A 23,874-nucleotide genomic window follows, 5' to 3' on the forward strand; every position below is an offset into this window, starting at 1 on the left:
CTGTTGTCGAGCAAATGGGATCAACATAGGCAGTGCCGCCGCTCCCGCCACTCGCATTGCGCGTAGGGCACCAAGTGCTGAGGGGGCACCAAAAATAGCCTAATGAAAAATCATCATAGTCATAATAATTATAATGCAGATATTATTTTAGTATAGAAATAGTATGCTCTTTTTAGGCATGCATATCACAAAACAGCCAGAACAAGAGATATATTTAATTGCTCAAGAAAGTAACGATGGTGCCCCCCCCCCCCCCCCCCAAAAAAAAAAACACTCGACTTTATCATGTACCAAAAATACATGGCACTCCTTTCCCTGCAGAGAAGTGTTGAGCACATTTATCTTTTCAAAGATATCAGACAAATAGGCTAACCTTGTCACCCAGTTCATGTCCTCCATGTGTTTCACCAACGGAGAGTTGTTTTAGGCGAGAAATAGGAGGACTTCCTCACGCAAGTCACACAGGCGGGTGAGGACCTTGCCCCGGGACAAGAGGCGATGAGAAATGCGCACCCGAACCTAAGACCTAGTCAAGGTTTTGATGTGAGGTGAAATCGTAACTTCACATTAATGCGAGCGTGCATGGTGCGCGAGCAACATTTTTTGCATTAATTTCAGTGCAAATTTTTTTTTTGCTTTATGTAGCCTAGCTTAATATGAACATTAAGTTGGACTCATATTCTTATATTTTCCGGAAATTACAACCCAAATGTTTACCTGAAAGATTCAGGGCTTTTGAAAAAACATATTTTTCCCACCCTTGCAGGAACCTAGATTTATGAAGTGACAGATCTTTCTTTTGTTACCTGGATTTTTCAGTTCCTCCTGGCATCTTTTTCCCTTCTATTTTATTCTTCTCTTATCAGCTTAATCTAGCTAACTCCCTCCACAACAATAAATGATGGTTTATTTATGGAGTTAGATTAGTTTCAGCTTGTCCCTGATTAACAAGCAATATTTCACCTACATGCTACCAGACGACATTGCTCGTGATCTGAAGGAGACGATGTGCGTTATTATGGCAGGTTGTTGAAGTCCACAGACACGTTAATGTGATTGGCTAAAATTGAAAGAGAGGATCTGATAGACTGCAGAGAATATACTTTAGAAAAAATGCATTTGTGAATCTAAGCGCGTCAGGAAAGTTCCAAAAATCCACACCAACGAATGCAGGGATTTGTAACTCGTGTTTTCCAATTTGTAACTCGTGTTCTCCGATTTGTAACTTGTGTTTGTCAGGTTGCAAACAAATGTAATGGGGGTCATTTATTTGTGAATCGTGTTACATTTGTGAATCACAAAATACATTTGTGAATCGTGTTACGTTTGTTTGAATCGTGTTAGGTTTGTTTGAATCGTGTTACGTTTGTTTGAATCGTGTTACATTTGTTTGTTTGAATTATGAAACTAATCTAACTCCATATTTATTGTCTCCATGGCAAACACTTGGTACAGGCACTTGTGTTTGAGAAAGAGAGCATGCGCGACAACTGAAAACTGCACTTTTTAATGCACGGTGTGATAATGTGCTTATTTAGATTAAAACCTAGTGTAGCCCATTAGCTTACTTATCAGTCACACAGTAACTTAACAAATTTAACACATATCCTTTCATTCGGTGTGTGAAAAAAACAAAGAGAAAGCAGCCGATTTTATAAGCGGGCAGAGCGGCCCACTGTGAATTCTCCCGATGGCCTGAAAACTATTAATAAACAAGCAATATTTTGGGGGGTGCTATCGGGGTGCTTTGGTCTTTCTTGGGGGTGCTGAAGCACCTGCTAGCCCCTCCCTAGCGCTGCCCGTTTCGCCGATGCTGTGGGGCTTACCCGCCTTTGCAATAGGCCTACGTAATGCAACAAGATATGATGCCTCAGTTAGGGTTAGCCTCTTTGCAGACCACACATTGTGGCTTTTGAACATCGTATGGCCCTATCCAAGAAAATCCCAACTTTATATATACCTAGTCATATTTTTTCCGCTTTCTGCTGGGTTCAAACATTTTCTATCGGCAAAGTTGCTGTCACCGCTAGCTAAAGATGTTTTGTGTCAAGTATACGTCACATGCTGTCCAGACTGAGAGAATGATTAAATGACATTAAAATATGTATATTCCATATATCTACCAAATTATAATTTTCCAGAAAGCATATTTTTTTCAATAATAAAAAATATATATACTTGCCGCCTCCCCTGAAACTCTTTGGCGCGCCTCCCCTAAAACTATTTGGCGCCCCCCAGGGGAGGCGCGCCCCACACTTTGAAAACCCCTGCTGTATTGTATATTATAATACGGGTGGTTGAAATCAAGCATTCTGATTGGTTGAGAGTGAGTCACGGGGTGTGCTTTATTGAGCATAAAGTACTGTACGCCGCCTTATTACATTTACCTTAAAACGGGAGCGTTCCATATTAGTGCGCACTCAAAATAACTAAAAGGTTGCCGAAGAAAAAGACTGTCTACAAGTACTGGTGTGCAGCAATTTATTGGTTAGCAAGCTAGACTATCAACATTCGGTTAATTTTTTAGCAATAATATTGCACTGTCCCGTGCTATCAGTGCTAACTATCTGGTCTAACTACTGAAACGTTGGACGGAAGCTCAGGTCTAGCCAGTTGCTAACTAGACATCCACTTTTAATTTGAGCTTCGTAGCCACGCAATTACTGTACATGGCCTGGTCTTGGCTTCTTAAAACAACGTTTTCCACGGATGCACAATTAATGGAGATATCCAAATCAACATAAGCTAACCTTAACAACAGCCTAATGTTCGTCTATCGAGTCCCAAGTCAATAGTAACTTGTTTACAGCATATGTAGGCTAGCTAGCTACCATACCCAGTGCCTACGAAACATTAATGATTGATTTAGAATGTTTAGGCCTACTGTTTAAATGAAATATTATTTTATTGAAAGTGTCCCATTGTCATTGTTATTTTAAAGGCAGCTTTTATAAAATGAGCATTGAATGAATGAGATGGTGCGAGATCTAGCTAGGCTAACAAATGTGAAGTTCACAGTGCTGTTTGTCCGTTGCATAGCAACAGCCACTGTTTACAGGGACTATTTTCTCTCGGCTACTGAAATGCGATACACAATGTTTGTTGTCTATAACTATTTTGTGCTGAAAGGCAGCTTACTATTTATTTACTATTTCGAGGCAGTACTTTATCGCCAATAAAGTACGTGTTCCAGGGTTTGCCGGCCCTCCGCGCAACGCGTACTTTATTGGCGATAAAGTACTGCCTCTCGTACCTTATTGCTTAAATAAAATGGTTTAATGAATGCAATTGGTTGTCTTGTATATTCTGTTCTATTTACCAAACTCCTTTCTTGTCTTTAATTGAGCAGTTGATTTGAAACTGCCAGAGTTCGTGATGTTACAGTTTTTTACAATCGCTATGACAGTTTTTTCAATACCTTTAACAAGTTTCCGAAACTTTTAACACAGTTAGCACAACATCCGTCTGTGTCGGCTATACAATTACAGTTTTTTTCAATCGCTAGGACAGATTTTTCAATACCTTTAACAAGTTTTCTAAACTCTTGACACAGTTAGCAGAACATCCGCCTGTGTTGGCTATACAATGAACACATTTCTTGTTGCTTTGACACAAAATGCATAGAGTAAACACAAATTTTAAATGCTTGAACTTCTCTTACACACAAGCTCCACCAAGACCAAAACAATCGATTTTTACGGACCAATTTACCAATGCTTTAACACTGTATGTCAGAACAGATAACACTATGTTCAAAACCTAATTTATTGGCTAAAGTCAAAGTGAACAGCTGTTCATATTGTGAATTGAAACACAAATATATCCCCTGTATTTTATTCCATTGCTACTGAGAAAAAGCTGGTTGAAGTTATGCAAATGCTATAAATTACAGTTGATTCCCAACTAGGAAACACTATGGTGTTGAGGTTCTTTCAATCGCATGACTATATGGTATATATACTGCAAAGTGGAGCTCTTTGTGCTGATCTTGTGTGGAAAAAAAAACAATATAGAGAAACACGAAGAAAGTAAGAATACAGTACTGTAATACCTGCACAAAGGAGAGGAAGTACCAGGACAAGGGAGAGCTGCATCTAGCAAGACGTGGCAGAGAGGGCAATCGGGATTTAAGAAGGGATTCTTTCATAAAATAAAAAAAGACGATAATAGAATCCAGTATATTTCTCTAACATACAATGCAGAGAGCAAAAAATCACAAAGATGCCAAAGATCCATGCAAAGAAAACTACCGTGGCTACATTTTCGCAGAGCCTGAAAACCCCAATTGTCCAGTTGTCAGTTTTCAAAAGTACATATCCCTTCCGCGCTTCCAGGGATGATCTTGTTTTGATGGGGACAAATGCGGTGTGCATGGAGGGGAGGGGCTGTGTGTGTACTGTGTGACAGAGACGTGTGAGTGACCGTGAGACTGACGGAGAGCAGGGAAACGAAGAGGGTTTTCACCGACGCGTCATCAGACCGAAAGTCGCCATCTTGGAGGCACTCGGTGTAAACAACTGAACGGAGTACAACCAAAGAACGTATATTCTATACTATTTGGTACAACTGTAGCCATGTCTAAACGACCGAAAAATTCATCAAAACGCGTCCAAGATCCAACGGCATATAGGAAGGACTTGGACCACAAGAAAAGGGTCGATATTTTGAGAAATTTGGATTTATTGGTGGTGCAGATCCCTACCAGTTATCTCCCTCTTCTTGGATCCGTGACGACCCGGCGATTCTGCCTTCAGTTGTATATCCCGATATTGTTAACTACCTGTTTTTTTCGCCGAGCCCATAGACAGCGGAAGACCTTAAAGCCTACAAAGGTTTGGAGGCCTACAACCAAATGGTGTGTGGATGGGTGAGGGAGACGCAGTACCAAGTCATCAACGACCGTTGTGTTGTGAAAGCCAAAGTAAGTAATGCAATAACGTCTTTAATCAACCTAACCTTAACTGTATGATATCATTGCGATACTCAAGGTGTAGCCAAGTGACTCTCAATCGTGTTTTTTCCCACGTTGAGCTTTGCCAACCACAAGCACTTCCTTTCCTCTGACAATCTCTGGCATTCCTCTCCCTGGTTTTTAACTTTTGGAAGTCGATAATATACCAAATGTTTTTCTCTATCTGTCCTATTGTTACAACCTAAAACACGGCAATAATTCACAATTTTCCTTGACGACGTTCGGGATATACTTCAATGCCAGTGCTTTGTTGTGATGCGGAGTGCCTCCAAGATGGCGACTTCCGGTCTGATGACACGTCGGTGAAAACCCTCTATAGCATTAAAAAAGGAAGGAGCACCTGCTGTCAACCTGTTTGAATGGTTTTTGACGGGACAGACAGCAGCACCATCTCGATTTACTGACATTTTCGGTATACTAACACATAATGGCCGTGTTTCCCAATATGGGAAACGCGGCCAATATCAATTGGTTACTGGTGTGTTGCATCATGTATATGTCTCATACTTTATTAACATTTATGTATTACATGATTAACCTATAACAATAGGCAGCCATATTGTGAAGCAGAGCTAGAAATGGCTATGCTAGCTGCGTACTGTAGCCTAATGAGGACTATTGTTCTACTGAACATTTAACTTTCGACTGTTGAAGGAAATGGGTCTTGTTACAGTTTTTTACAATCGCTATGACAGTTTTTTCAATACCTTAAACAACTGTTCTAAACTCTTAACGCACTAACACACCTACCACACACAATTGGCAAAACAGTTAATTTCATGCTCAAAATCACACATTGTAAACTAAACTCAAACATTAATTTTCATAACACAAAAATACACTAAACATGACACCATGTCTAACACACAACACAAAACAACACCTCAACACCGTAGTGTTTCCCAGTTGGGAATCAACTGTAATTTAGAGTATTTACAGTTTTTTTCAATCGCTATGACAGTTTTTTCAATACCTTTAACAAGTTTTCTAAACTCTTGACACAGTTAGCAGAACATCCGCCTGTGTTGGCTATACAATTAACACATTTCTTGTTGCTTTGACACAAAATGCATAGAGTAAACACACATTTTAAATGCTTGAACTTCTTTTACACACAAGCTCCACCAAGCTCCGATTTTTACGGACCAATTTACCAATGCTTTAACACTGTATGTCAGAACAGATAACACTATGTTCAAAACCTAATTTATTGGCTAAAGTCAAAGTGAACAGCTGTTCATATTGTGAATTGAAACACAAATATATCCCCTGTATTTTATTCTATTGCTACTGAGAAAAAGCTGGTTGAAGTTATGCAAATACTATCAATTACAGTTGATTCCCAACTAGGAAACACTATGGTGTTGAGGTTCTTTCAATCGCATGACTATATGGTACATATACTGCAAAGTGGAGCTCTTTGTGCTGATCTTGTGTGGAAAAAAAACAATATAGAGAAACACGAAGAAAGTAAGAATACAGTACAGTAATACCTGCACGAAGGAGAGGAAGACAAGTACCAGGACAAGGGAGAGGAGTGGGACAAGGGCAAGGGAGAGGAGTTAGAATGTGTGGTGGCGCTCAGAGAAGGGCCAGAGCTAGGGTAATACTGTAATTGGCAGCTAAATTGCATATTTCTTGCAGTAATGTCCTGTTGCAAATGAAGCCTTTACTGCAGCAATTATGTTTCTGTCTTCTTTTTTTTCAAATACAGTAACCATACATTCTATAAAGCTATTCTGACATCGGTCATTCATTTTTTGTTCTGAATTTGTGCAGCAAAAGAAACAAAATGCATGCATTTTCTAAACCCAACAAAACAAAAATGTAGAGGCTTCAAAAGAAACTGCATTGCAAAACACAATCTATAATCTATATAATATGAGACCTGACACATAAAAGAATGCAGTTTCTGTAATTCCATCTGATGTTAGTGTTTTTTATGACATTGTGCTATGATTGACTAAATGTTCCTGTGAAAAGAGAACATGTGTTAGACATGGTGTCATGTTTAGTGTATTTTTGTGTTATGACAATTAGATTAGAGAAACATGAAAATTAACTGTTTTGCCAATTGTGTGTGGTAGGTGTGTTGGTGCGTTAAGAGTTTAGAAAACGTGTTTAAGGTATTGAAAAAACTGTCATAGCGATTGTAAAAAACTGTAAATGTAGACAAATGACGTGCTATCCCTACATTAAGTGTGCCGTAGCTTGCAATTGAGTATGCTTTGCCTTTGTCATTCTGCACTGACGGATAAAAATATTTTATTTAGATTTTCGGCACTATAGTTTAACATGTCTAATGGCATTTTTTTCTCTATCAACCCTATCGAGTCTTGGAAAACTGATATGGCCCATACCGTGCTCTTTTTAGTGTTCATTTTGTGTTGATCCTGTTCTATTTTGTCAATGTCTCCGTCATCCAAAACTGTGTGCCGCTTTGCTTCACTGCCCTGTTCTATGCTGCTGTCCTCTCTTTGTCTTTTCTTCACTGGCGATGGCAACAACTGAGCCTTTAACCAAGTATCAAAATCGCCGTATTTCCCAAAATATTAAAGTTAATCGGAAACTCATCCATAGTTGCCTGGTATGTAGCTTAAGCAACATTTTTTCAGATCAGCTGACATACCTAAGCAACGGAATATGCTGCGGTTGATAAGTTACCGGAATACTTGTGGAGTGTTACAAAAGACGTGAATCCGAGGCAAAAAGGCCACTTCTGTTGACAGCGGTCAATTATGCATAGCAACGGTCAAATATGGAAAAATAGTTGACCACAGAACGTTGGGAAGCCCCATTCAAGTGAATGGAGCATTCTACAGCACCCCCACCGGTCAGACATGGAACACCGCCCCCCCCTCCCCCGAGTCAGACACGGGGCACCACCACCACCACAAATTGCAGTGAGAAACACTGACAGGTATAAAACACAGACATCCTTACTTGAGTTTCTCCAGTCTGCAGTGTGGATCCTCCAGTCCAGCAGAGAGCAGCTTCAATCCTTTTTCTCCTGGATGATTGTAGCTCAGGTCCAGTTCCCTCAGGTGGAAGGGGTTGGACATCAGAGCTGAGGCTAGAGAAGCACAGCCTTCCTCTGTGACCAGACAGCCTGACAGCCTGTAGAAAGAGGATCAGTGTTGGGACAGAATCCATCTGGGCCTCCAGAGTCAGCATAGAGGGGTTCATTTGGCAGGTGCTGTCATAGCTGCTCCTCCCCTTCATTAGACAGAGTGACCTTTCCCCCCAGTTCAGGAAGGTTTGGTTTGTGTTCAGTTGGGTGGTAGTAGTTCTATGAAACATTAGGACACCTACATAAGGCCCCCACCATGGCCGCAGAAACTAGGGGTTCTAAGGGTGCTGCAGCACCCCCTGACAGCACGAGAATTTAAAATGATATGACTTAAAAATACACCGCCGTGGCACAGCTCCGCAGTAGCGGACTGGCAATCGGGAGCACAGGGAGAAGAATGGAAAACCAGGCTAAGAAACGTAGGGTGGGGCTGAAAAATTAAGAGACAAAGAAATCACCTTCTAGACAAGGTTTTACTAATTAAAAAACGGCTATGTTTATTTTACATGAAGCTCAACTATTTTGCGCTCATATAAAAGGCCCAAAAATTTTCTGCTCACGCGCTGCGCGTGCTTGCATTAAGGATTGAACTCCCAAACTCGCATCACATCAAACACAGAATATGCTTGTTTAGCGCCCCTCGTGCCTCGTTTCTGAGCACAATGTTAATTAACTAAACCACTGGTTGGGGCGCCCTGAGCCCTTTTAAATATACTTATTATTTAGAATAAAATAGGTCTGTTAATTCAACAAAAATACATGTAGTTTAATATAAGCATGTCACTCGGTGGTAAACCTCATTACATACAAGTTATTATTTTCCTACCACCGTCACTTGAAAACAAAAGAGATAAAGTCAGTCGCGTGCTTCAGAATGTTGCTAGTGTGCGTTGGGCCACGCCGTGCAATCTTCCTCCGTCGATGGGTAACTCGTGGCGCGCCAGCCACCTCGTGGCATGAAGAGAAAGTTAGTGGAGTAGCTCAAGTGTCCAGAAGGAAAGAGGAAAGGATCCTTGTATTGGACTGTCCGTCCAAATTCGGTTCCTTTCCAGTCCCAAGTCCAGTGTGCACGTGCAACCTGTCGCTGAGTTCTCTGTCCGACAGCCCGCACATTACAGGTTACAGTCACTCGTTGACTCGATGGTCCCCTAATTGGCAACTCATTAAACAACTCTGGACCATAGAGTTAATATAACTAGAGTAAGCTACTATTGTCTTCCAAGATGGCGCAGTGAGGCAAGCGAGAGCGCGAGACGGGGCGCGGCCATATTTCCACTTCCGTGTCTTCCGGTCTAGCTTTAAACAGTGGCTCTTTTTTTCCCTAGCTCCGAGACCTCGTGCACGCTTGCAACTAGCTGTACACGTCATACTTTGCGACAACCAGTTGCGAGCATAGATTTATATGGTTACGAGCGTGTGAGCTAAGGCAGAATCTAGTATGGGCAGAAAGTCTGATAAGAATCAGAGACATGATGCAAACTTAACGGAAATGTATTCTGTCACTGTATAGTATTCCTTCTACTTGTTTTTTAGAAATAGGCTATAGGGCTATTCTAGATGGAACTCATCACATAGGTTGCTTTTTTTCTTCGTGATATGAGTATGATTTCCAACGCATTGTATCGGATGAAATAAACTGTTAACATGAACAGCTCCGTCGTTGTTCTCGCCAGGCAAAGAAAGCTTAGTTATTTTGGTAACCAAAATCTTCCATAATGCAGACTTACCATAGCTTACTGTGAACTTTATATTCAAACGAAATGCCACGAAATTCACACTGCCTTCAATTTCACATCAGCGTCGAAATGCAACCTGTGTTTTATATGTTCAACCTAGAAAACCAAACGTCTATTAATGAATATAACATGATCTAACAAGACGTGTTAACAATGTAATAAATAAAAGCTTGAGAAGTGTGTCTATACTTGTTTGAACATTTGCCTTTGAAAGGGGCATATTCATAGAACCATATAGGCTACAAGACGTTACCATCAGATGTAAGTGGGGGTGAAACATTGTCACTGAGGACCTTCATTGTCCCACAAAAGCAGTCTGGCTCGATCAAAAAAAGAATAATGGGTGTGTTTAACAAAAGCTTCTGAAGGCAAGACTAATATTATTTAAATATATATCATTTCCTATTGTGGTTAACAGTTAAAGTATTAATCTTCGTCTTTGCTCCAGATAGACATGTCAACAATCTATGCTCGCGCTTAACATCATATATTTGCCATCATGTCATGAACGTTTTTACGAAAAATCAAATCCGTTTTAAAATAACGGGAATAAACTATATTAACAACATTTCATGTATGTGTGACAACGATTTGCTAAACTTGCTACAACAAGGCAGGCAACTCAAGCCATTTCTCCCTGTGCTCATTCAAAAGTCTATGGCTCATTCAGCTCAATGTAAATCGGCTATCGGCCAATGTGAACTTTTGTGCTCGTGCCCTGTTAGTATCCGCGAGCACATTTGCAGGCAACTTTTATTGACGTAAGCAAATAAATGGGGTGCTAGTTTACCCATTTCGGATTGGTCTCAAACTTAGCAAAAATCTGGAAACATTATTCTATGAAAAAGCTAGTAGTATGAGCCAGGTTCGAGAATCCAACAAAAATGATTGGGGGAGATAGTTTTGTAAATGTTGACTGGAGTTAATAGAAAAAAAATGACCGGAAGAGTCGGAAACCTAACCGTAATGCAATACCATCTACATCCACCGGGGCCGTTGCTTCAAGCCGAGGGTCGAGGGGTGGGGGCTTGCTCTGGACCCGCCCTCCACCATCTTCTCCCTACTACTTCCGTTCCTTCCCCTACATATACCTCGACGACGACAGGTCACAGGTCAAATAAACTTATGAACCAATAAGCTCAGACTTAAAATGTAAATATGAACAATCTGTTTAAACATATGAAACTTAACAGCATTAGTTTCCAACATATGAACAAAAACAATAAACAAATGCAATATGAAATAAAATCCTCGCAAGGGGCTACACTTGCATTAGCAGGGCAGCTGTGGTGGCGTATATGGGGGCCAGTTCTGGTGGGCCGTTCTGGATCAAAGTCCAGGGCCAATTTTTACTCCCAGTTCCTCCCTGCCGCCCGCAAAACATTAAGCCCCCGCCAGCACCCCCTGATAAAATATGTTCCCGCGGCTATGGCCCCAACCTTTTTTTATTTTACTTGCCAGAGTTTTTACATGAAATGCATGAACAATGCAAATACATTATCTGTCTGAATTATTCTTAATGTTGCATATGGATTTAATCTACCATTTGTTAGCAAATGGCTTTCTCTTGCTACTTGACTCACTGACTTTCAGTGCTTAGGGCGCTTCACTCACAAAACCAGCAGAATTCAGTGCACTGAAAGTACCCGGATGGCGCACTGCAAACGGTCCAAAAAAACAGTGTACAACGATGGACACTATTCGCCCTAAACGGGCGCCATCTTGGCTACGTAGCGGAAGAGGATGAGCCCTTTTGGCAGTTTTTTCCACTTGGGGTGAAAAAGCGTGTTCATTTTGGCAGGTTTGGCGGGTGTCGCGAGCAGATTTGCGTCCGTCAAGTGTTTAACGTAAGTGTTCCATTTCAGACAGCACTTACCAGCGACGGAGTGCACTGAATATGTAAGTGCACTGTATTGCAGTGCACTTCGTAAAGTGCGCGGTAGTAGACACAGCCTCAGCCTAGATGTCTTACGGCGGAGTCTAGAATGTCTGCACATGGCGGCCATCTTGCTACAGTCAGGTGGCTGAGCGGTTAAGGAATCGAGCTAGTAATCTGAAGGTTGCCAGTTCAATTCCCGGCCGAGCCAAAATGACGTAGTGTCCTTGGGCAAGGCACTTCACCCTACTTCCCTCAGGGGAATGTCCCTGTACTTACTGTAAGTCGCTCTGGATAAGAGCGTCTGCTAAATGACTAAATGTAAATGTAACTCGCTCACCCATAACATTGTGTTGATGCTACATGTACTTTTTCAACGACCATAACTTGCTCAATTTTCAACCAATTTTTAAATGGTTTGGTTTGTTATCAACGTCAGAGATGTTGTTATGCCACTGCATACTTATGAATTAATCTTTTCTTTTTTTTATAGAATAGAAGTGACTGTAGCAAGATGGCCGCCATGTGCGGATGTTCGACTCCGTTGTCCGGCAACGCGGACAAGACATCTAGTGTTTAAATATATATCTATGGTTCTCCCTATATTAGACATTCTCTGTTGACAGAGGCAGTGTAGCGTTTTACCTTCCCTAGCGACAAAAAATCTAACGACGAGCATCAAATCTGGCGACTTTCCATTACTTTGGCAATCCGTTTTCATTGTTGAGCAGCACCAAAGTTTTCTAGAAAAGGGAGACTGCCATTTGAATGAAAGGGAGAAAACTGGCGGAGAAAACTGGCGGAAACACAGCAAACATCGCTAATAAAAAAAAACAACGTAGTCAAGGCGGCAGGCGTGTGTTGTTAAGGCGGCCGCCTTAACCCTGGTTGGCTAAGGTGACAAATGAAAAATGTACGAGAGTCTGGCTAGCACCAGGCTAGAGGGTTGGGCCCGCTCAACAAAAACTAGGATTTAAGTCCAAAACCTGACTTGAATGAACCCAACAAATTAGTTGTAGCTATAGCCCCTATTCTTAAGCAGTCCGAGACATCATTGCCCCCACTGCTTCAGAATTTATGAAATATCACTATATCGCAATTAGGAGGATGAGCAACTGAACAGTGAATCACTCACAAAGTCATGACAACCTAAAACAACAGCGGAGCACTTTCTCCTCTCTGCTCAGCCTGGCAGACAGGCAGAGCTAGCACTAAACTGTAGGCTACTCAAGCTAACTAGACTGTTAACATAACTTCAGTAAGAAATTCGGTAACACTTTAGATGAGCTCACCAAATTCATTATTTATTAACCAATTTGTTACTTATTAGTTAGAGGTTTGTTCACCATTAGTTATTTGTTGTTCATACAAAATGTGTCATTAGTAAAGCATTAGTAAAGCTAAACCCTAACCAAAACTTAAACCCTAAACCTAAACCCTAGCCCTAAACCCGAACCCTAACTGTGTGAACAAATGCTTTACTAATGATACATTTTGTATAAACAATAAATAACTAATGGTGAACAAATCGTTAACTAATAGGTAACAAATTGGTTAATAAATTATGAATTTGGTGAGCTCATCTAAAGTGTTACCAGAAATTCAATTCTACCAACATTTACTTAAGCTATATATGTGTTAAAATATTCTTGATTGTATTTTCAGACAAGTTTAAAAAAAAATCTTCCAGAATAAAAAGACGCCTGATTGGAAGATATTACTAGTACTGTTGTAGGTACGATTCAGATAGACGGGCTCAGAGCCTATTTATAGCCAGACATCTTGATGGAAATCTTTTTCCTGCCGCTGCTGAGAAAAATCCCAGAGAAAACCCTGACTAGGACACAGAACCTTTACCTGCTGCCTCTTTCTAGCTTTTTGTAACTATAGGCTACCTCCCATTCCCTACCCTGCCGCAGTCAACTAAAACGTAATTTATAAAATGGTAAAATATCAGCCTACCTGCTGAACTTGTTCCACTGAGTTGGATTCCAACTGAAGAATATCCCACTTCAGTCGCTCTGTAGCCTCTTAGCTACAAAAGGTCCTGGTTTATACATTGAACATTTCCTGTGGTAATCCTGAGGTAATTTGCTTCTAAATTTAGTGTTTCCCACACATAGACTAATTTGTGACGGTGCACCACAGAATCAACACCGGCCGCCACATATTGCGTTTTGTAGCCTAACAATTTTTGTTTTTAACACTACTTAGGTTAAAACACACACGTTTCAAACAGATTAATGTAGAATGTAGTTCTCTAAAGTCACTGTTGTAGTTGTCATGGCCAAGTGTGCAGACTTGGTTTTACGTACTCGCAACATCGATCAAAATACAACTTATATACAAAATACACAACTGTTTAATAAACATACACGTTGACATGTGTAAAAACGTTTTATTATATTACTCGAAGTCTGCTAATCTGCCGATACGACCAGGGAGTTCAAGCCGGGCTACTACTGTAACTAGAACAAAGTTACGTAATGTGACGAGAGACTGAATTTGAAAGTACTAAAAACCCAGCAGAAGCACTGAAAACGTCGGAAAATCTGCGCCAGGCCTCATTCTTTTTATGAATGTCTTTGTACAAATACAGGGACGTATCGTACAGGACTGGATATGCAGCCACACAGGCGATAAGCTTCTCCATCTTAAAAACTGAAAACTTGAAATGTTTACCATGGTTGCTACGTTACGAGAAGCAAGAAAACACTGCGATTGGCCATCGCTAGCAAAAATCGCTCCTCATTTGCATAAAGCTGAGAAAATCTCAACTCGTCGCGTCGCTACCCACAATGCACCACTCAAGCGATTCGCCTGGCTCCATAGAAAATGAAAGGAAAACATGTTGTCACTCGCATCGCGTCGCTGCAGTGTGAACGCACTGTCAGTGAACTTCTTTTGTTCTGGGGGGTGTTCCATCAACGTCGATTAAGGGAAAGCGAGACTTATCTCTCCAAGTCTCACTTACTCTAGCGAGAGTTCCGTTCCATTAAAGTGGATTATTCTAGTTCGAGCTACGTAACCAAGGATCGGGACTAGCCTGATCCGTGTCAGGCTAAAAGTCAAGCTAAACTAAAATGTGTTGCAAATAATTTTAAACAGGCGGAAACAGAATCTCAAAAGACAGTTCCGTCGAGTAAATTCCTGCGCGCAAAGCACTTTAGTCCGTGTTCGGGAACGTAAATTCAGACTTGAAGTGCAGACATGAATGATTCTCGTGTTTAGGCCTACTTCATCTCCAAAAAATATATTAAGTTAAAATAACAAGTTAAGAAATAATGTCACTTTATCTGTTTTCAAAAGCCATTGGTTAATTGACATAAAATAAGGCCTTAGAAACTAAGCAGAGCCTCAAGACAAGTTACAATCAATTATGGCGTATCCGTTCTTTGACAAGCCTGTGGTGGATGAAGGTGCTCAGATTAGACAAAGAGCGTTTATCCCACCAGCCCCAAGGGTCTTCAGAGACAGAAGTAATGCTTCCCTGACCAGTATCTGTGGAAGAAGTATAGGTTCAGCATGCCCAGCATAGTTTATCTAGATAGATTTAATTGTCTTAAATCAAATAAAACATTAATTATATATATATATATATATATATATATATATATATATATATATATATATATATATATATATATATATATATATATAAAATAACACTTTAGCAACTCTTAAGGATGGCAATGAACACATAAGAGCAGCTTACCATCCTTTGTAGAAAGTAATAGAAAGGAGAGTAGTAGACTGCAGTCTATGTAGGTAGGCCTAGACTATGTAGTCTGCTGGAATCACACACAAGGAAGCAAACCCACTGCAGTCAAGCCTTGACACTGTTCAGTCTGTCTGCATCTGTCTATGTCTTTGCATGTGGGACGTTCTTGAACTGTGCCAGGAAATGTAAAGGGTATACTTTGCTCCAAGCAGTACCTGAATATTATCATCAGTTTTTCAGGTAATCGTGAAACACAAAGAATCAAGGAGACTTTTTATTCAATTGTATAAAGTATTTTCATTGTTTAAAGTAGCCTATATGTTGACAAGCCTCTATATTACCTCTCCTCTGGCTTCCCGAATATTATAGGTGTAATATACTGTCCCCATGGGTGTTTCCAGGCCCATTGGAAGACTCAGGGGGTGACTGCCTGGTGCCCCCATGGTTGAAAGTGTTTCTAAAATGCCCAGAGTGGCAAAAATTAGACCAAGTGCCCTACTGTCTGCCATTCACATTGTGAAATATGCTTGAGTGCCCAGGATGCCCCACGCAATAAATTACAGTGTGCCCTCTATAAATGTAAAAACATGTCTTAATGAGTTCCTTTATAGTATAGAAAATGTGATGCAGTACCCTATATGGTGCCCTTATAATGGCCTAAATTGGACTGTTCCCATGCCCTTACTTCCAATGGAAAAGGGTGCTGTTATGAAGTGCCCGTTATGCTGCCCCTACATGACAGTGTCCCACATGTTGCCCTTTCCAAAGAAGACAATTAGATGCTGTGCCCAACAGTCTCCCCTAATGTTCCCAGTAGGGCATGCTTTCCCAAAGTTAGTCTGTCACTGTCCAAGCCCCCTCTGGATCTGTGGAGGCAGACTATGTTAATTGGAAATACTCGTGATATAATAATGCTAGTCATGCTGAGCAATTTAAAATAACTGTTCTGCCAAACAAAGTGTGCAGTTTGGGTCACCTTCTGATCTAAAAAGTCAGTGAATCCCTATTTTAGTCATGGTTATCTTTCCCTTTTATCTTAAAGCTCAGCATTTATCAGTTAATACATGCGTGTGGCAAAGTTATTTTGAAGTAATTTATTCAAGATGTGAAGACAAAAACATTATTAGCTCACATCAAGTGCAATTAACCATGGCTTTCTTCAGTGTTTTGAATTTTATCCTACAATTTTCAATTGCTCCCACGTTCTTTTTTGGGCTATTATTCTCAATCTCCTGTTGAGAATATCGGCCATAGGCTAGCCTGTCAGAACTTTCAGACAGCTCATCAAATTACGCTAATTATCAGTAGGCCTAAATGCATATATATAGGCTATATATGTTAAGTAGATTTGGTAGGTCTACAATAAATGCATTTTAACGGTCGTAATGGTTTGACAAGTTGTCTCCCTTGCCATGTTAATTGCGGCAACATTGCCCTTTTTGGGGACAACTAATAAACTCAAAAAATCAATTTACGCTGCTGAAACAACACATTTCTGCTGCTTTACGCTTTGCTTTTTGCGACATAACTCCTCTTTTCGACGATCGCCTGATCTGGGCTGCAGAGTCTAAGCTTATTGAGGTCTAGCTTGAATTAGCGTTGCCTGTTAGTGGAACGGAACGTTAGTGGAACGGCTTCAGGCTTAAGTCTAAGTTGACGTTTACCCAAGTGAGACTTATTCGTGTTAGCGCGACTTGCGTTAGCGACGTTGATGGAACACCCCCCAGGACTGGCTAGTAATATTATGATGACTTTAACTTTCAGATGGTACATTTTTGTCTAACTTTGAATTTTCTGAGCAGATATTCAACACTGGTTCCAACGCCTTCAATCAACATTGTTCTTTTTAGCAACAAGGCTAAAAAGGCTGTTGCCAGATTAAATTGACAGTTTCCCGCCAATAACAATTTAAAACACGCCCAATTCTATAAATTGGATAGACCTACAACCAATCAGAGTAATATGTTGTTTGTTGAAAACAAATTCAACCCAAGTACGCTTTGGTGACGTGGTTGATTACGTTACTGTTGATCATCTGTGCATCATCTATAAAGCCCGCCCTGACAATTTGATTGGTCCGAAAAGCTCTTTTTCGGACTAATGGCTCATGTAGAACATAAATACATACCTCAGTGTCTCCAGTTTGCAGAGTGGGTTCCCCAGTCCAGCAGAGAGCAGCTTCATGCCGGCATCCTTCAGATCATTGTTACTTAGATCTAGTTGTCTCAGGAAGGACTTCAGCACTGAGCCCAGAGAAGCACAGCCTTCCTCTGTGATGTGACAGCCTGACAGCCTGTAGAAGGTTATCATAGGGAGGGATCACAAACACTTTCATTGTCATCTCTACTTTTGATGCATGATTATGCTTTGCTTATGGTCTGTGCCCCAGTAAAAAGGGTCTAACAACGCCCCTGTAGCTTGCCTCTAGCAAACTTCTTTTGAATCAGCCATGTCCCCCTAAATTAATGTCAAACTTATTTACGTTTTGGGGGGCATATTTTCAGTTAGCAGACGGTACTGTGGGGGGGAATTATGCAATATGAGTAGGCTGAATGCTCGAAAATATCACTAGAAGGGAAAACTGACCCACCTGCAACCGACCCACGCAAGCACACCCTACAATTTCCCTAGAAATTGTATCCTCTCAAGTTTGAACATATTTCCACATGTGACGTGTCTCAGTTTGTAAGCAGCCATTGTTATATTTCGTCCACAAGGGGGCGCTTTAGTTTGATTGTTGTGTTGACACTGCAGAAGCAGCGGGATGGGAGAAAATCAATATGGCGGTCAGGGACGTGCACAGGCTATGGCTAAGGTTGCCCGGGCAAGGTTTCCCCTCCGAGGAAAATAATTAAATATTAGTGATTTTAACAACTGCAGAATTTCATGTAGACCTAGATTTTAAAAATTGCCACCCAAAATATTTCATAAAGTAGCCTTATTCACTTCCAATCAATAATCCTATGGGCAACGAGAGTGGAAGTTACAAGGGGGAGGGGGGTATGCCCCCTACTCTGTTTACTCTGCGATACTGCACGCGACCGCCACCTGAGCCTGCATTTTCTAGCACTTAAGAGACATTCACGGTTATTTTATTCTGTGTCGATAAAGACGTTGCTTTGACGTTGTCAGAAAAGGTACGTTTTAAGTTGTAGAAATGTATATCAAACGAACAGTCATCATCAAGTTTTATGAAATCAATTTAAAATCTTCATAAATCCAGGCTCAGTTTGCCACGTTTAGCCTAAATAATCAGACGGCTAGCTTGCCTACCAGACAACCAGCCCGTTATCACATGCTAATGTTTTGGTAAGAAAACTAAGCTACATGTCTGCTGAAGGTTAGTTTATAACATTTTGTTTTAACAAGAAGGATAAATGATAGAAGTAATGCATTACATGAATTATTATCATTAGTAGGCAGGCTATTCTTTTTTCTTTGTTTTCTTTTGGGGGGGGGTGCCCTTTTTTTAGGCCAGAGCAACTGCCCTTCAAAATTCCTGTGCACGTCCCTGATAGCGGTGTTCAGGCCTGTACTGCTGTGATGCGTTCATGTGTGTGTGTGTGTGTGTGTGTGGGCACAGTCCGTGTTCAGTGGTGGGACTGGCCCCATCCTGACAGGGTCTGGAGAGTGTGGTGGCTGTGCTGGTACAGCAGACACTGTGAGCTACTGTTGATAGTGTGTGTGGGTGTGGGTGCGTGTGTGTGTGTGAGGCGGGAGTGTGGGTCAGTGCACTGCATCTGTGGTGCTTGACAGACCCCCGTGAAGCTATGTGTTCCGACTTGGTCCCCTGGGCAACGTTCACTTCCTGGGATATGCTATCACACCCCAGCGCTAATCCCCACTGACTGCTCCATCCACTCTCCATCTCATTTCCCACTTTGTCCTCCCACGTACAGAAGCTATCTTCTCTGCATCGGTTTTGGGCCTCAAAGCAATTCTTCACCTAAACCTTCCCTCCCTCCGTCCCTCCCTGTAATGTAATTTAACAACTCAATCATAATCATGGCAGCCCCGCCCCCCACCAACCACCCTGTAGAGAGCTGAAGCGAGCCAGTCAGCTTTCACTCAACAACTCCCTCCACCTTCTCCAGACTCCCCCCCCCCCCAGCCCCCAAGGCAACTCTGGTACTAGCCGCGGACGGCAATTAACAAAACCTTTTGCACGTCGTTGGTGAGGTGACAGGGCTACTGTACTCTACTCCTCCTCCCCTCCCCCCAGCAACCCTCATCCACCGACCCCTGACCCCCCCCTCCCCAGTGCGTCTCGCGTTTCGCGTTTCCACTCCTCCTACCCACCCAAATGACGCAAATGATTATATCAGAGATATATGAGTTAACTAAAGAATCTAAAAGCTATTTAACTCGAGTTTTATTCAAGAACTTTACACTGCCTTTACAAGGCCCCGTCACACCATAACGTTCTCGTCGACGTTCTATGACGTTAGAGGAAACGTTGCTAATTGTCCATGGTCGCTGGTATAGTGCTGGTATAGCGGCAGAAGAGCGTTGTGTGGACGCTGGCGACGCTGGTAATCGTCGGTGATCAGCAGAGAATGCTGGTCCCCCAAAAAAGTTTTGAACATGCACAAAAGTTCTCATGGAGACCAGCGTTTTTCAACGTTTAATTTTAAACGCTGGACATGCTGAAGAACTGTTGTGGAACGTTTGACTAACGTTGCACACGTTTCACCCATCACCTGTTTTTGACCAGAATAGACCTTTTTCACAACTTCCGTATTTGTTACCGGAAATACACAATCGTAGTGTAAATCTTCTTCCTGTCCAGGGCACAGCGGTAAACAAATGGCGCAAGCAACGAGCAAGAGTTATTGTAGCGTACCGGGCTGTTCTTGTTATTCCCAAAAAAAGCCATATCTGTCGTTTCATTCCTTCCCTGTTGATGGTGAAGTTCAACGAAAATGTATTCAGGCTATCCGGCGGGATGAAAGACCAAACTTTACGATTAAAAAGGGGAGCACTTAGCGTAAGGGGTCCCAGTATCGTCCACCTAGCTCTCGACGCTCGTTAGAAATGTTTCCAAGATGTCGTTTTAATACAAATTAAAAACGTTATGTCACAGCATTGTACTTTAATATGTAGATACCTATATTATAACAGTCCAGTTTTGAAATCCAATAAAGATATGCCTAGAAATGTTACTTTCCTGATTTTAGGAGTTAGCCAGGGGTCCCATTATCGTCCACCCAATCACTTTCAATGGAGAAATGTCAGTTTGACGCTGCGGAAGGCATATGCTACACATACGGTTTGAGAGCGTATTTACATACTCAAATCTCAAATTAAGAAGCTGTAATTTGGAGTGCAGCAATATAAGATGTGTACATATCGATGAGTTAGGTTACTTTCTTTCGTTGCTGCTGCATATTTTATTTAAGAAATTAACGGAAGAAACGGTTGTGGACAATAATGGGGCTCCTTACACTATGTCTGCAGACACTTTACCTAGACTACTACGTTTTAGGGATCACTGTTCTCCTCTTGAAACCATAGGAGCTACAACTGCAGCTAGTGAACGATACTGCAACAGCAGTAAGAAGCTCAGGTTGCCAATATAAGAACAGGGAACGTGCACACAGTGGTCAAACCTCTAGTTTTACTCCACCAGTCTTGCAACGTCAGCAAATGTAATCGTTGGTTAATCTGTGAGCGAAGTTGTGAAGACTCTCAGAGAGTCTCGGATCCATTTTCTTCTGATGTGTTGACGCTTGACAGGAAGTCAATTTACACATCGATTACGCATTTCCGGTTATTGTGAAAAAGGTCTATAGCTACTTGAATTGAAAGTCTTTGCAATTGAAATGCAGGGGCAGTAGATCTAAGCAAACAGTTTAAAGGCCCCGTCACACCATAACGTTATGGTCAACGTTCTATGACGTTAGATAGTAATCGTCCATGGTCGCTGGTATAGCGCCAGAAGAGCGTTGTGTGGACGCTGGTGATGCTGGTAATCGTCGGTAATCAGCGGTGATCGGCATAAAACGGTGGTCCAAAAAAAAAGTTTTTAACATGCACAAAAGTTTTCATGGAGACCAGCGTTCTTCAACGTTTAATTTTAAACACTGGGTAACGCTGAAGAACGTTTGTGGAACGTTTGACTAGCGTTGCACGCGTTTGGCTATCGTTAGTCAGTCGTTACCCTAGCGTTACTTGGTTGTTATTCATCATTTGCTTTGTAGTGAACAACTCACTCGCTAGTAGCAGAAGACCCCCTCGCACCCTTATGTTGTCTAGGTGGCATGATGTTTACTGTTCAGAACAACTGATTCCACTGATTTTCCAGTGTTTTATACCCGTTTGACCATAAAACCCACAAGCCGGCAAAACGCTACTTTGTCGTTATTCACACGTTAGTCACACGCTCAATACGCTCGTCTAATGTTGACTAATCATTTGTCGCGCGCCAGGCACACGTTGTTGCGCGCCAGTGACATGTCATCACACGCTAATAGTTTTCAGAGGTGTCTTACTTGGTCGCTGTTACACGCTCCTCATGCGTCAGTCCCTCACTAGTTATGCGTCAGTCCAACGCTAGTCATGCGTTAGTCACACACCAGATGTGTCCACCTTGCCCTAGAACGCTCAAAATTGAACGATTAGAACGTTCAGAAAACGTTGACCAGAACGTTATGGTGTGACGGGGCCTTAATATTTGCTTCATCAGGCCTATTTACTAACATTTGTAATAGAGTTTTTTATTAATTCATTTCTTAAATTGTATTTTCTTTCACAATTTATTTTAAAGGTGACATGACATGCTGTTTTTGGATGCTTTTATATAGGCCTTAGTGGTCCCCTAATACTGTATCTGAAGTCTCTTTCCCGAAATTCAGCCATGGTGCAGAATTATAGCCACTACAAGTAGTCCCACAATCAGCTTTCCTCAGAACGCGCTGTTTCTGTGTCTGTAGCTTTAAATACTAATGAGGAAGAGAGGGGCGGCAACATGCGCTAATGTTTACAACGGATGTATCGCAATGGCTCGTAGCCCCCGTTGCTGTAAGATGCCTCGAATTTAGCCATTCTCATCTGATCACCCTGGTTTGCAGAGGTGCACACTCAGTCATTTCAATGTGGAGAAAGGCGGATATCGCGAGCCATAACACCAACAGCAGAACGGTTATCCAAATAACAAAGAAGTGTACAACACTGGCGTTACAGCGTTTGTATTCACACACACACACTTGATGCCATCTACCTTTACATTAGCGACAGTAACTCAGCTGGCTCGTAGCCCCGTTGCTGTAAAATGCTTCGAATTTGCCCATTCTCATCTGATCACCCTGGTTTGCAGAGGTGCACACTCATAATAATTTCAATGAGGGGAAAGGCGGATATCGCGCACGCCATAACACCAACAGCATAACGGTTATCCAAATAACAAAGAAGTGTACAACACTGCGTTACAGCGTTTGTATTCACACACACACTTGATGCCATTTATCTTTACGTTAGCAACAGTAACTCAGCTGTTAGCTGCAGAGCTAATGTTACAGCCACATTCTAAGGGTAGCAAGCTAGGTAACCATATACAGTAAAGCAACAAAATGATATAGCTTTAGTTAACTTACTTGTCCAAGGTTTGTAGCTTGACCAAGGAGATTTAGTAATGATCCAGAATTTAATTTCAGCAAGGCCAGCTTTGTGTTGGCTCAAGTTGAGGAAACAGTAGTGGCTGAAATTTTTTGCGCAGACATGCAAAACTTTGGGAAGTTGTGTCGGCGCATTTCCAGCGAAAATAAAATTTAGATTTTGGTTGTGCAGAGGCTCGGATGAAGGAATTAAATAACGATTTGTGCTTGCATTTGTACATCCAAGCACTGAGCAACTGTTGTGCTTCGTTTGTTTTCTCGCCATGATGTCTCTCCAGGAAAAACCGATATCGCACTTGCCCTTGCACGGTGGTTGCTCAGTTTCTCATGGGCGGGCCAGATGATCTGGGCGGGCAAAGCAGAGAGAGGGGAGGTAACCTTTCTCGTATCTACGTCACTTGGAGATTTTCAAACAGAGTGTTTGAGCATTCATTTTGTCAAAGGCGGGGAAGAACAACCAGGGCTTTGTTTAGACCTATCGAAAATTCTAGCCACTGAGGGACCAAAGGCAGGCTAGGGGAAATCATATTAATGTTAAATAACCTCATAAAATGAAGTTTTCATGTCATGTCACCTTTAAGCAAAATGTATATTTAAATAATGTATTAAGTTTAAATCTGGTGAAAAATCATGAATCCATCAGTGTCAGATAGGCTCTGGTAAGTTTGATAATTTTACAGTATTTTAAACCTTAATGTTAATCCTTCCTTTGTCACAACCATGATATGTCAACACCCTCTTTAATTTTTAGTAGGTTCTATTAGCACCTAGCATCAACAGACATATAAAATGGCTACTACATAAACTCCATGATAGATTTTTGAAAGAAAGGACTATAATGTGTCAATACCGTCAGATGTCACCACCATCAGAATGTCTGTCTGAC

At 41.5% G+C, this 23,874-nt stretch overlaps 1 pseudogene; it reads right to left on the bottom strand.

Annotated features, from left to right (window-relative positions):
* LOC146219514 (protein NLRC3-like) overlaps positions 1-23,874 on the bottom strand; it is a 52,730-nt pseudogene that overhangs the window by 14,088 nt on the left and 14,768 nt on the right.

The sequence above is a fragment of the Hypomesus nipponensis genome, chromosome 28 (genome assembly GCF_054491055.1).
Source record: "Hypomesus nipponensis isolate SF chromosome 28, ASM5449105v1, whole genome shotgun sequence".
Classification (NCBI taxonomy): domain Eukaryota; kingdom Metazoa; phylum Chordata; class Actinopteri; order Osmeriformes; family Osmeridae; genus Hypomesus; species Hypomesus nipponensis.